The sequence below is a fragment of the Capra hircus genome, chromosome 15, assembly GCF_001704415.2.
Source record: "Capra hircus breed San Clemente chromosome 15, ASM170441v1, whole genome shotgun sequence".
NCBI classification, from domain to species: domain Eukaryota; kingdom Metazoa; phylum Chordata; class Mammalia; order Artiodactyla; family Bovidae; genus Capra; species Capra hircus.
In genome coordinates, this window is record NC_030822.1 from 16,195,341 (window position 1) to 16,207,352 (window position 12,012).

The 12,012-nt window shown below is 50.4% G+C and overlaps 1 long non-coding RNA gene across 1 annotated transcript; it reads left to right on the forward strand.

Annotated features, from left to right (window-relative positions):
- Positions 2,325-6,158, forward strand: LOC102172373. Its single transcript, XR_310580.3, has 3 exons — positions 2,325-2,569; positions 2,889-2,989; positions 6,136-6,158. It is a non-coding gene; the product is annotated as an uncharacterized LOC102172373 (long non-coding RNA).

Sequence of the window (12,012 nt, forward strand, 5' to 3'; positions counted from 1 at the left end):
GTATGTGTGTACATAATTTGTCACTGTGCCCCCCGACTGGAAAGTACTGTAAGGGTGAGAAGCTTGTCTGTCTCGTTCAACACTCTACCCCCAGAGCCCCCAGAGCGCAGACCCCCCAGAGCCCATGCACCGAGTGTGTGCTCAGTAATCCTTGCAGGTCCATCATGTTACTGTCCTGCTTTGGACTGTCAGTGCTTCCCATTGTCCTCAGTATATGTGCCAAACTCCATGGGCCCCATTACAGTTTCTTTCCCACCTCCTTGGGCTCACCTTTCCCAGCTCCCTCGTCAGGCCTATGGGGAATCAGCATGGAAGCAGTTGAACCAAAAGGCGATTGTGCCTCATTGCAGAGAAGTGACTTGGGAGGTGAAAATGACCTTCAAGAGCCTAGGCAGTGCTTTAGTGCTTCAGTGATGTCTGATTTTTTTTTTTTTTTCCTTTTTTAGCCATAGTGAGAATGAAACTCTGGACCAAGTAGCCAAGGCAGCAAGTTGAGATCAGCAGGGACCACTCTGGGTGGCTGGGGAGGGGTGTGCTGATGCCCGATCTCCCAGCACGGACTGAGGTCAGGGAGCAAAAGAGTTCTAAAGTCCCCCTGAAATGAGCAGATATGGAAGCAGGGGCCACGCCCACTGCTTCACACTGCATCCTCGACGCTTAGTGAGGGGCCTGCCACCTGGATGCCCCAGTGACAAGTTAAGTGAAGGCGTGTGTGGGGGCCAGAGGGCCTGTCCCAGTGGTGTCATAACTAAGGTGCAGCGAGACTGCGAAAAAGCCCCTGGGGGCCAAGGTCCCCCATGAATGAGGAGCCTCGAGAGAGCAGGGAGGGGCTATTGGCCTCCCTCCCCTGAACCATTTGAGACCTTGACTGAGGCTCAGGCCCCGGGTGAAGGTGTCCTTCTGGCCCAGGCTCTGCTCTGCTCCCTGCCCTGAAACGATTATCCAGCAGATTAAACTTATCTCTGTTGGCTCCTGGCACAGGGGCTCTGAGCCAAGGTGGCTTGCTCCAGCCTCCACACCCAGTGCCAGGCAGCTGCAGGATTGAGTCTCCAGCTCAGAGCCCCCAAGAACACATCTCCTCTGCGCCAGGCGTGCAGCTCTGGGTATGAATCTCCAGGCTCAGCTCTGACCACCGGTGTGGATCCAGCCTCCATGGTGGGAGTAGGGTGGGGGGCGGAAGTGGTGTTAAGAGCAGGAGCTGGGGGTTTCCAGGTGCTTTTCCATTGACACAACCAGTCCAAGCAGCCTGAGCTTCTTCCTAGCAAACTCAGAAACTGTTTTGTGTTTCTCATCAACCCACTGGAATGGATCCACCGAGGGGATGGAGTGACCCCACTTCCACACTGGATACCAGATGTTGCCACATAAGGCCTCTGGCCAGCGTGTGCATGAAGCCAGGTCAGGAAACAGAGGCCCGGAGACATGAAATAACTCACTGGGGGTCCCATGACTAACTGCCTGCTGGCCCCAAGTCAGGTGGTTTCCCACTGCTGGAAAAATTGAGGTGTAGGAATTTACAGTGAGAAGAAGGATCATCCTGGGAGGGTGGGAGTCAAAATAAAAAAGGTGTTTCCTAGGGGCGGGGCTGGAGGTGCCAGTGATGGAAGCTCGGAGCTCCAGGCTGACTCTCCTTGCTGATACAGGAGCAGAGAGACCCGAGGGTCAGAGGTACCTTGTGACTTTGGGAGCTTCTGGCAATAGAGCGTGGAAACAAAGAATGCTGGGGTTGGGGATGAGGACCCATGTCCAAGTGCTAGCTCGTGGAATGCGTGCTATTCTGGGCAGCAGAGGGAAGGTTGGGACCAGGAGGAAGGTGGGAAGAGAGGAAATGCTGCTGGCTTGGTGGGAACATTCTCTGGCTCTGGGGGAGGTTTAAAGCAGTGCTTTCCTTTGAGGGGACTTCCCTGGTGGCTCAGATGGTAAAAGTGTCCGCCTACAATGCAGAAGACGTGGGTTCGATCCCTGGGTCGGGAAGATCCCTGGAGAAGGAAATGGCAACCCACTCCAGTACTCTTGCCTGGAAAATCCCATGGACGGAAGGGCCTGGTAGGCCACAATCAATGGGGTCGCAAAGAGTCAGACACGACTAAGCTACTTCTCTTTCACTTCCTTTGAGGGGCCTTTGTGGATTTCTTGGGAATCTCCTTCTGAGGGTCCTCACATAAGCTCCTGGGTCCTCCAGTAGCCACTCAACACTCCTGCCAGCGGGCACCCCCAGTATTGCTGGTTGAGTGAGTGAGGGAGTGAACAGATGTGTATCTGGGGAGGAGGTTTAGGGTCTGGGGTCCACTGCCCCAGCGAGAACCAAGTCTCGGGTGGTCGGCATCAGTCACAGAGATCCTCCTTCCCTCTCTCGTCCTCTCCTCCAACCCAGGGGTTCCCCAGGGAGTGCTCCAGGACCTCCATGTAGTCCTCAGTGGCCCCCTGCTGCTCCCCCTGCAGGAGGCAGAGCGTGGCCCACAGGTAGCAGGTGATGAGGAGGGCAGATTGGCAAGGAAGATGTTGCCGGGTGACCTGCTCTTCCTTCAGGCATCCTCTGGGTACCCGGCCCCTCTGGACCCTGCTGCAGGTGAGCAGTTCCCTAGGGTATCTCTGTGCTCCTTCTGGACTGGGAGCTGAAGCCTCATGGATAACCCTCCCCAGGGCTGGAGCTGCCAGGGTCCAGGGGCTACAACGGCCCTGAATTCTGGTTCCCATGACACATATTTCCTGGCCTGATCCAAGACACTTCCCTTTTCTAAACTTGCCAAAGCTCCTCGCTTCCACACTCTGCACTATTGAGAGGGCCACTTGTGCAGGAAGAAGGCCAGTCCTTACTGCCAAGTTCCCAGATGATGTAGACAGGGCTGCGACCAGGACTTTCCCCAACCCCTTTCTTTCCTGGACAGGGCAGGACCAGCCACGAGCGGCCCCCTCTCCTCAGAGCCCAGCTTGTGCCATCATCAAGCCAGTGGTTTTTGGGATCCACCACCCCTCTGCCCTGGGAGTCGTAAGTAGAGGCTCCCTTCACTGTAGCGCTGGGTCCCCAACTGCTTTCTTGGCTTGAGGGGTGGAGAATGACTCAGAGGCAGATCCTGTGCCAGCAGACACCCCCTGGACTCAGCCCCAAACCTCAGAACCTAAGTGACTCGTCCTTCATGGGGACACAGGGGAAGAAAGGGAGGATGGGACCAATTGAGAGAGAAGCAGTGATGTATATACACTGCCATGTGTAAACAGAGCGCTAGTGGGAAGCTGCTCCATAGCTCAGGGAGCTCAGTTCGGAGCTCTGCAGTGACCTGGAGGATGGGGCTGGGAGTGGGAGGGAGGGAACTTCAAGAAGGATGGGATACAGGTATATATACATACTGCAGCCATGAAATTAAAAGATGCTTGGTCAGTGGAAGAAAAGTTATGACCAACCTAGACAGCATATTTAAAAGCAGAGACATTACTTTGCCAACAAAGGTCCGTCTAGTCAAAGCTACGGTTTTTCCAGTGGTCATGTATGGATGTGAGAATTGGACTATAAAGAAAGCTGAGCGCTGAAGAATTGATGCTTTTGAACTGTGGTGTTGAAGAAAACTCTTGAGAATCCCTTGGACTGCAAGGAGATCCAACCAGTCCATCCTAAAGGAAATCAGTCCTGAATATTCATTGGAAGGACTGATGCTGAAACTCCAATACTTTGGCCACCTGATGCAAAGAACTGACTCATTTGAGAGGCCCTGATGCTGGGAAAGATTGAAGGCAGGAGGAGAAGGGGATGACAGAGGATGAGATGGTTGGATGGCATCACCGACTCAATGGACATGAGTTTGAGTAAATTCCGGGAGTTGGTGATGGACAGGGAGGCCTGGCATGCTGCAGTCCATGTAGTTGCAAGAGTCAGACACGACTGAGTGACTGAACTGAACTGGACTGAATAGCTGATTCACTTCATTGTGCCAAAGAAACCAACACAGTGTTGTAAAACAAGTATCCTCCAATACAAATAAGTGACTCAGTTTTGCCTTGCCCCCCGCAGGTAGAGCAGGCAAGCTCTCTGTCTCATAGTAAGGTCAGGGGGCCAACCCGCTCACTCCCCTCAGTCTCACTGGGGACCCTAGTTGGCGAGACCAGCACCTTTCACAGGGACTCCAGATATCCCCCCAACCCACATCGCCACTTCTGCTGTTGCCCCTGACTTCCATTCTTTACCTGAGGGCCAAGTCATCACTTTAAACCCAGCAGGAGTCCAGCCCTAAAACCTCGGCAGGGCGTGTCCCAGCCCTGAGGCCCCACCCCCTCCCTGGGGGGGCCCCTGTCCTGTGTTCACTCTGCTCCAGCCCTGCTGACCCCTCCCCAGCACCATGTCGTCCTCAGCCATGTTCAGCTTCTTTCTGCTTAAGCCTTTTGTGCTACTCTTCCCTGGAATGCTCTGCCCCTAGATCCACGCATGGTTGCTCAGGGCTCAGTCCAAACATGAGCGCTTGGAGAGGCCTCCTTGACAGCCTAGAACAAGGCAGCCCCAGGCACCTTGCGCGGTGTTCTCTTTGTCTCCTCTCACACTTGCTGAAATGATCTTGCTTCGGGTTGTCTGTCTCCTCCCCTGGAAGCCACGCTCCAGGAGAGCCTGAACCTCATCGTTTCCAATGATGTGTCCCGCCTTCTAGAACTTGACCTCCCCTCTCTGCAGAGCTCCACCCACAGGAGCTGTATCTTGGTCACATTCCTAAATCCTTCCAACAAGCATCATTGTAGGCAGGAGCTCCAGCAACCCCTTAGTTCCTGAAATTTAACTAAGATGCGTGAATTAGAGTGAGGATCCAGTCTCAGAGGACGGAGAATCCTCTGCTGAGCGTTCCTCTTGCCTTTGATGTGGAGCCTTTGATTTCCTCTACCTTCCTGCTCCCCGCCTCACTCCGTCTGCCTCTACGCCAGTTTCCTCAGCCCCAGCCCCACCTCCCTTGCCGCTCACCCATCAAAGGAAGGCAAGATCCCGTAAGGAACTCCTGAGCTTGTCTGCACCAAACAAAAGGAGCCAGGAAGGGAGACACACACAGAGAGCAGCGTAAGGGGAGGGAGAACAGAGTCAGCTGAGGCTTGTGTCAGGCGGCTCCCAGGGTACCCACCTGGCTCGGTGACTCACAGCATCACATACACAGTCTGGGTCAAGCTTATCCCTTGTGACCACACTCTATACCGAGCTAGAGAGTCTGGGGGAAAGTCCTGGAAGGAACGTGACATTTAACATCAGCTCTGCCTTGGGCTTCTCTTGTGGTTCTGGCAGTAAAGAATCTGCCTGCAATGCAGGAGACCTGGGTTTGATCCCTGGGTTGGGAAGATTCCCCTGGAGAAGAGAATGGCTACCCACTCCGGTATTCTTGCCTGGAGAATCCCATGGACAGAGGAGCCTGGAGGGCTAGAGTCCATAGGGTGGCAAGGAGTCAAACACGACTGAGCGTGTCTTTCACTTTCTGCCTTGGAACTGTTGAGTCAGGGGTCACACATCTTTTTATTTCCTTGTTTCTTTATCTCCTCCTTGACTTCCATCTCTGGATGATTTGAGAAGGAGGAATAATAATAGCTCATCTTTCTGAATATTTATTACAAGCCAGGCACTATTCTGAGCCTTTTAGATGCTTAGAATGTTGAATTCACCCATTAAATATTCTAACCACTTTGTGAAGTAAGACCTATCATTATTTCCATTCGTGACAGATAAGAAAAACTGGGTTCCAGCAAAGTTAAGTAACTCGCCCAAGGTCACACAGCCAGTAAAAATGAGAATTTGCTCCAGGCAGTCTCATTCCCGACCTTCTGCTCTTTACAACCACCATAGCTCTCAAGTAAGATAATCAACATGAATAAGTCCTATTACATGTGACACCTCCATTTAAGAATTTATTATTTATCAACCCGCTTTCCCCTGGCTCTTAGCATCTTCCCATGTTTCTCAAAGTATTTCTATCCCAGGGATACCAAGGGACCGGGATGGGACCCCAGGACCCAGCGCACAGCTACACAGATGCTATTCAGTTAGATGCCACCCAGGAGAGCTGCTGGGGAATGAGTGAAGAACAGTGAGATGATGGAGGAGCTAGAGCTCCAAACTAGAGTTTTCCTTTTAAAAATCTCTCTCTCTCTCTTTTTTTTTTTTGGCTCCACTGGGAGGCATGTGTCATCTTAGTTCCCCGACCAGAGATCGAACCTGAGCCCCTGCGTTGGAAGCACAGTCTTAACCAGTGGACCATCAGGGAAGTCCTCCAAGCTACAGCTTATTGATCACTCAGCTAGTAATAAAATAAGTGATGTTCGTTGAGTGCTCATCTCATGCAGGCATCATTTGACGCTGTCCTACCTGGCATGTGGCCCCTACTGATCCTTGCCTCCTGATATTCTTACTCTTGTTGAGATCCCTCCTGCATTGAGTCAGGGACCTGTGTGACTAAGACATTTATATGGTGAAAGTGTCAGTGTGTGAAGGCATCACAGCTTCCTCTTTGGTGTCTTGGAAAGGAGCTGAGGCCTCAGACCAACAGTCCCAAGAGTGTACCATCCTGGACACAGACCCTCCAGCCCTACTGGCTCCTTCAGATGTTGCAGTGATGGCCAATAACTGACTGTGCCCTCATTAGACACCTTGAGGGGGAATGCCTGATGGAACACCCCTGGATTCCTGACATCCGAAGCATCAGAAAGAAAAAAATCCACCCACGATGGTGAATGCCTTCCTTTGTCCTGTTGGGGTTCCCTACACCCTGAGTTTTCCAGCTCTCACTGTCCAGGTCTCAAACTGGACAATGAAGCCATCAGAACTGGGCCAAATCCCCATGCTTCCGGCATGCCAAGGCTGGAAGTGGCTGGCTGTACCCCAGAGATGCTATTTTATCCCTTGCCCCAAACCATGCATCTCCAAGGAGCGTGCAGCCAACAGACTGCAGCTCAGGCCTCTCTGGGCTATCCACCCCAGCTATTCCTGCCACAGCAACCAGCCCCTTCTCGTGCACCCTCTGATATCCAGATGGCAGCAGACGCAGCAGTAAAGGCGGCTTCAGTCAGGCAGCTCCAACTGTGTGTCTGATTAAGCAGAGAACCCAGCAGACACAGCCTATCTGGAGGGCTCACAAAGGCAGCAGCACTGGCCAGCCACAAAACGCCGGCGGGTTTTATCCTCAGGCCAGCCAAGTGAGTTTTCTGTGTTGATTCCAAAGGATGTTCAATGATGTTATAACGACAACCACTTGATTGAGGACTTAGTGGAAGGCGTCCTGTGTTCCAACCACCCTTTGGTGGAGATGTGAAGTGAAGTGGCTCAGTCTTGTCCGATTCTTTGCAACCTCATGGGCTGTAGCCTACCCAGCTCGTGGAATTTTCCAGGCAAGAATACTGGAGCGGGATGCCATTTCCTTCTCCAGGGGATCTTCCCAACCCAGGGATCGAACCTGGGTCTTCTGCATTGCAGGCAGACGCTTTACTGTCTGAGCCACCAGGGAAGCCTGGTGGAGATAGTGTTGTTATCATCATTCTGTTTATTACGCTGCTTCACATGTCAGGAAAAGGGTTTCGCAGCTGGTGCTAGTGGTAAAGAACCCGTCTGCCAAAGCAGGAGACCTAAGGGATACAGGTTCTATCCCTGGATTGGGAAGATGCCCTGGAAGAGGGCAGAGCAACCCCCTCCAGTATTCATGCCTGGAGAATCCCACGGACAGAGAAGCCTGGTGAGCTACAGTCCGTGGAGTTGCAAAGAGTCAGATATGACTGAAGCAACTTAGCATGCGCATGTCAGGATACTGAGGCTTAGAGTGGTGAAGTAACATTATTCGAGGCCTCAAAACTGTAAGTAGTAAAAACAGGACTCAGACCTGGGTTTGTGGGATGCCCCGCCCCCCGCCCCGGTACATCTAACCACTGCGCTAGACAGACGAAACCAGCATGCTGCACTTGAACTTAGCGCTGAGCTGGCTGACAGGAGCCCCTCGTGAGGCTATGACCCATCTCTCCAGCCTCCCAGGAGCACCTCACAAAGGCTGCTAATGTTGACAGGTCCTATCTTTGTTTAGAATTGTGCCATTTTGTTCCCCATGACTTTTTTGCATTAAATTAGACTTAGAATATTGCATTAGAATATTATTTAAGTTGGTTACTCAGCTTTCTGACACCTTTTAAAAAAATGTATTTTATGAAGCATAGTTGACTAACAATATTGTGTTAGTTTCAGGTGCACAGAAGAGTGATTCAGTTATAAATATACATATATCCACTCTTCTTTAAGATTCTTTTCCCATATAGGCTGTTGCAGAATATTGAATAGAATCCCTATGCTATACAGTAGGTCCTTGTTGGTTATCATTTTTAGATATATTAGTGTGTACATGTCAATCTCAAATTCTCTAACTATCTCTACCTGCCACCCTTCTTTCCTGATAACCATAAGCTCATTCTCTGAGTCTGTGAGTCTGTTTCTGTTCTGTAAATAAGTTCATTTGTGTCTATATGTGTGTGTGTGTGTGTGTATTTAGATTCCACATAGAAGTAATAACATATGATATTTTTCTTTCTCTGTCTGAAGAACTTCACTTAGTATGATACTCTCTAGCTTCATCCATGTTGCTGCAAAAGGCACTATTTCATTCCTTTTAATGACGGAGTAATATTCCATTATGGGCTTCCCAGGTCCATCAGTGGTAAAGAATTTGCATGCCAACGCAGGAGACACTGATGATGCAAGTTGAATCCCTGGATCGGGAAGACCTCATAGAGGATGGAATGGCCACCCACTCAATATTCTTGCCTGGAGAATCCCATGGACAGAGAAACCTGGCAGAATATTGTCCATAAGGTCACAAAGAGTTGAACATGACTGATGACAGAGCACGCATGCAATGATACATTATACGTACGACATCCTCTTTATCCATTCCTCTAAATGGACGTTTAAGTTGCTTCCAGGTCTTGGCTATTGTAAACGGTACTGCAAAGAACACTGGGGTACATCTAACCTTTTGAACCATGTTTTTCTTCAGATATATACCCAGGAGTGGGATTGATGGGTCATATGGTAACTCCATTTTTAGTTTCTTAAGGCACCTCCATACTGTTATTGATAGTGGTTCTACCAGTTTACATTCCCATCAACAAACAGTGTAGGAGGGTTCTCTTTTCTCCACACCCTCTCCAGTATTTATTGTTTGCAGACTTTTTTGATGATGGCCAATTTGACTGTGAGGTGATATCTCTTTGTGGGTTTGATTTGCATTTCTCTAATCATTAGCGATGTTGATATTGAGCATCTTTTCATGTGCTTCTTGGCCACCTGTGTGACTTCTTTGGAGAAAAGTATATTTAGATTTTCTGCCATTTTTTGATTGGATTGTTTGGGGGTTTTGATATTAAGCTGCATGAACTGTTTGTAAATTTGGAGATTAATCGGTTGTCAGTTGCATCATTTGCAAATATTTTCTCCCATTCTTTGGCTCTTGCTGGGAAAACCAGATAGGTACATATAAAGAAATGAAATTAGAACACTCCTTAACACCATACACAAAAATAAACTCAAAATTAATTAAAGACCTAGATGTAAGACAAGATATTATGAAACTCTAAGAGGAAAAGCAGGACGCTCGACATAAATCACAGCAATACCTTTTCTGAGTCATCGCCTAGGGTAATGGAAATAAAACAAAAATAAACAAATGGGACCTAATTAAACTCAAAAGCTTTTGCACAGCAAAAGAAACAATAAACAGAACGGCACCCTCTTAAAGTATGTGCCCAAGACAAGTGTCTCACTTGCCTCACCCTAGTTCATGTCTTGATGGGCCTTTCTTATGGGGTCTTAGCTCCCCGACCAGGGATCGAACCTGGGCCCTTAGCAGTGAAAGCTTGGAGTTTTAACCACTGGACCACCAGGGAATTCTCTAGATGAGGCTTTCAAGGTGAGGACTGGCACACTGTGAATAAATTACTGCCTGATTACACATGGGTATGCTGAGGCTGGGAGGGGGTGTAATTTACTCGAGGTCACGCTGCAGGTGACTTGGGCTGGATTCAGCCCCAGACTTGTCTGACTCCAGTGCCTCTGTTCTTCCCATCACTCCAACCTGCTCCTGGAGCACCTCCTCGGTCACCTAGGCATGTACCCACAGGAGGAAGGTGGTTCTCAGACTGGACTTCTCTGCTCTCAGAACTGCTCATCAGCAATGGCCAGAAACCCACCTTGGGACTCCGCTCTGCTGAGTGAGCACAGTGTGGGCACAGATTCTGCAGCCCCACCAGGCACACTAGACCTGCAGCACAGAGGTAAAAGGGAGAGAGGACCCTCAAACCATAAAGTCCCCAAAGGAGCCCCCTCCCCACTGAAGGTGCTGAGCAGATAGATAGTCTACTGGATGGAAGCTGTAGAGGAGCTCTTTCGACAGGGGTGCTTTCTCTGCCTCCTGTTTGAGGCCTCAGCTGGGTGTGTCATGTCCCCAAGGAGACGGCCAATCTGGGGACGAATAGGAAGAGGCTTGGCCTCTGGCCTGTCCCTGATGGGACACATCCATGTCCTGGCTCTGGCTGAGGACCACAGGGCTCTGAGATCAAGTCTCTTGGGCTCTGAGTGACAGGGATCACTTGAGCACTAATAGGAGTCTGGGAATGTACCAAAAAGAACAGCCAAAGTCTTCTAACCCACAGGCGGCCCATGTTTGCTTCAGAGGCCCAGAGGAGAACGTGGGGCTCCCATGGGCATCTCAGGCCAAAATATAAACCATTCTCTGGGAAGGAAGGAGGACTCAGCCCCCACGTAAGCCACCCATTCACTGTCATTGGCATCTGCTGGCCCCAGGCCCCTTTTCAAGGGTTAGTGACACTGACCCTGGGCAACGAAGCTGCAGCTCCCAACCCTGCTGCTGCAGGGCATGGGTGGCCTGCGGTTCTGGAAGGTGCAGTCTCCTCTTTGGATATGGACCCAAGCTGGAAGGTCTGCAGTGGACAATCAGTCTCCTCCCACTGCCTCTGGCCTTTGAAACATAGCGCTGCAAATGCTCAGCCCAGAAGGACCAGAATTAACAAAGGGGCAACAATTAAGAAATAATGGTGGGTTTCCCTGGTGGCTCAGATGGTAAAGAATCTACCTGAAATGTGACAGACCTGGGTTTGATCCCTGGGTCGGGAAGGTCTCCCTGGAGGAGGAAATGGCAACCCACTCCAGGATTCTTGCCTGGAGAATCCCATGGACAGAGGAACCTGGCGGGTTACAGTCCATGTGGTCGCAAAGAGCTGGACACGACTGAGCGACTAACATCCACACACCCACACACAAGAAATAACGGTAAAAATGGCATTGAAATGAGAAAGCATTTGGCTTGAGGACCGTTATGAAATGCTGCACCAGTGACTTATCCTTGAACTTAAAACATTTATTATGCTACAACTTGTGTAGGTCTGAAATCTAGGAACAGATTCACTGGGGCCTCTGCGTCAGGGTCTCTTAGAAGACTGAAATCCTGGCATCAGCTATGGTCTAATCCGAAGGCTTTTCTGGGATGGATACACTTCTCAGCTCCCATGACCACTGGTAGCGTTCAGTTTCCAGCTGTTGGCTGAAGGTCACCAACACTCCCTTGATAGACGGTCCTCTCCAACAGGACAGGCGTATAAGAGATACAGAGGGAGAATACCAGCAAGACAAAAGTCACAAAATCTTCGATAACCTGATCGCTTTTACTGTATTCTCTTGGTTAGGGGCAACCAAGCCCCAGCCAACACTCAAGGGGAGAGGATTACACAAGGGCAGGAATACCCGGAGGCAGCGATCACTGGAGCCGTGTCAGAATCTGCCCGTCATAGCTGGTTTGCACTGAACAAGTTACACTTCCATCTTTCCAGATGCCTTTAATTACCTGCCCGTGGCCCTGCGAGACGCTGGCCATAATAGACTGGACCCGAGTGATGCCTGGGGCTCAGCCCTGTTAGATGCCGTGACTCAGGTAGTTTTAATGGAAGACGCAGAGAAAGGCAATTATTCTAAAGGAATTCTAGGCACTGGGGACACAATAATGCACG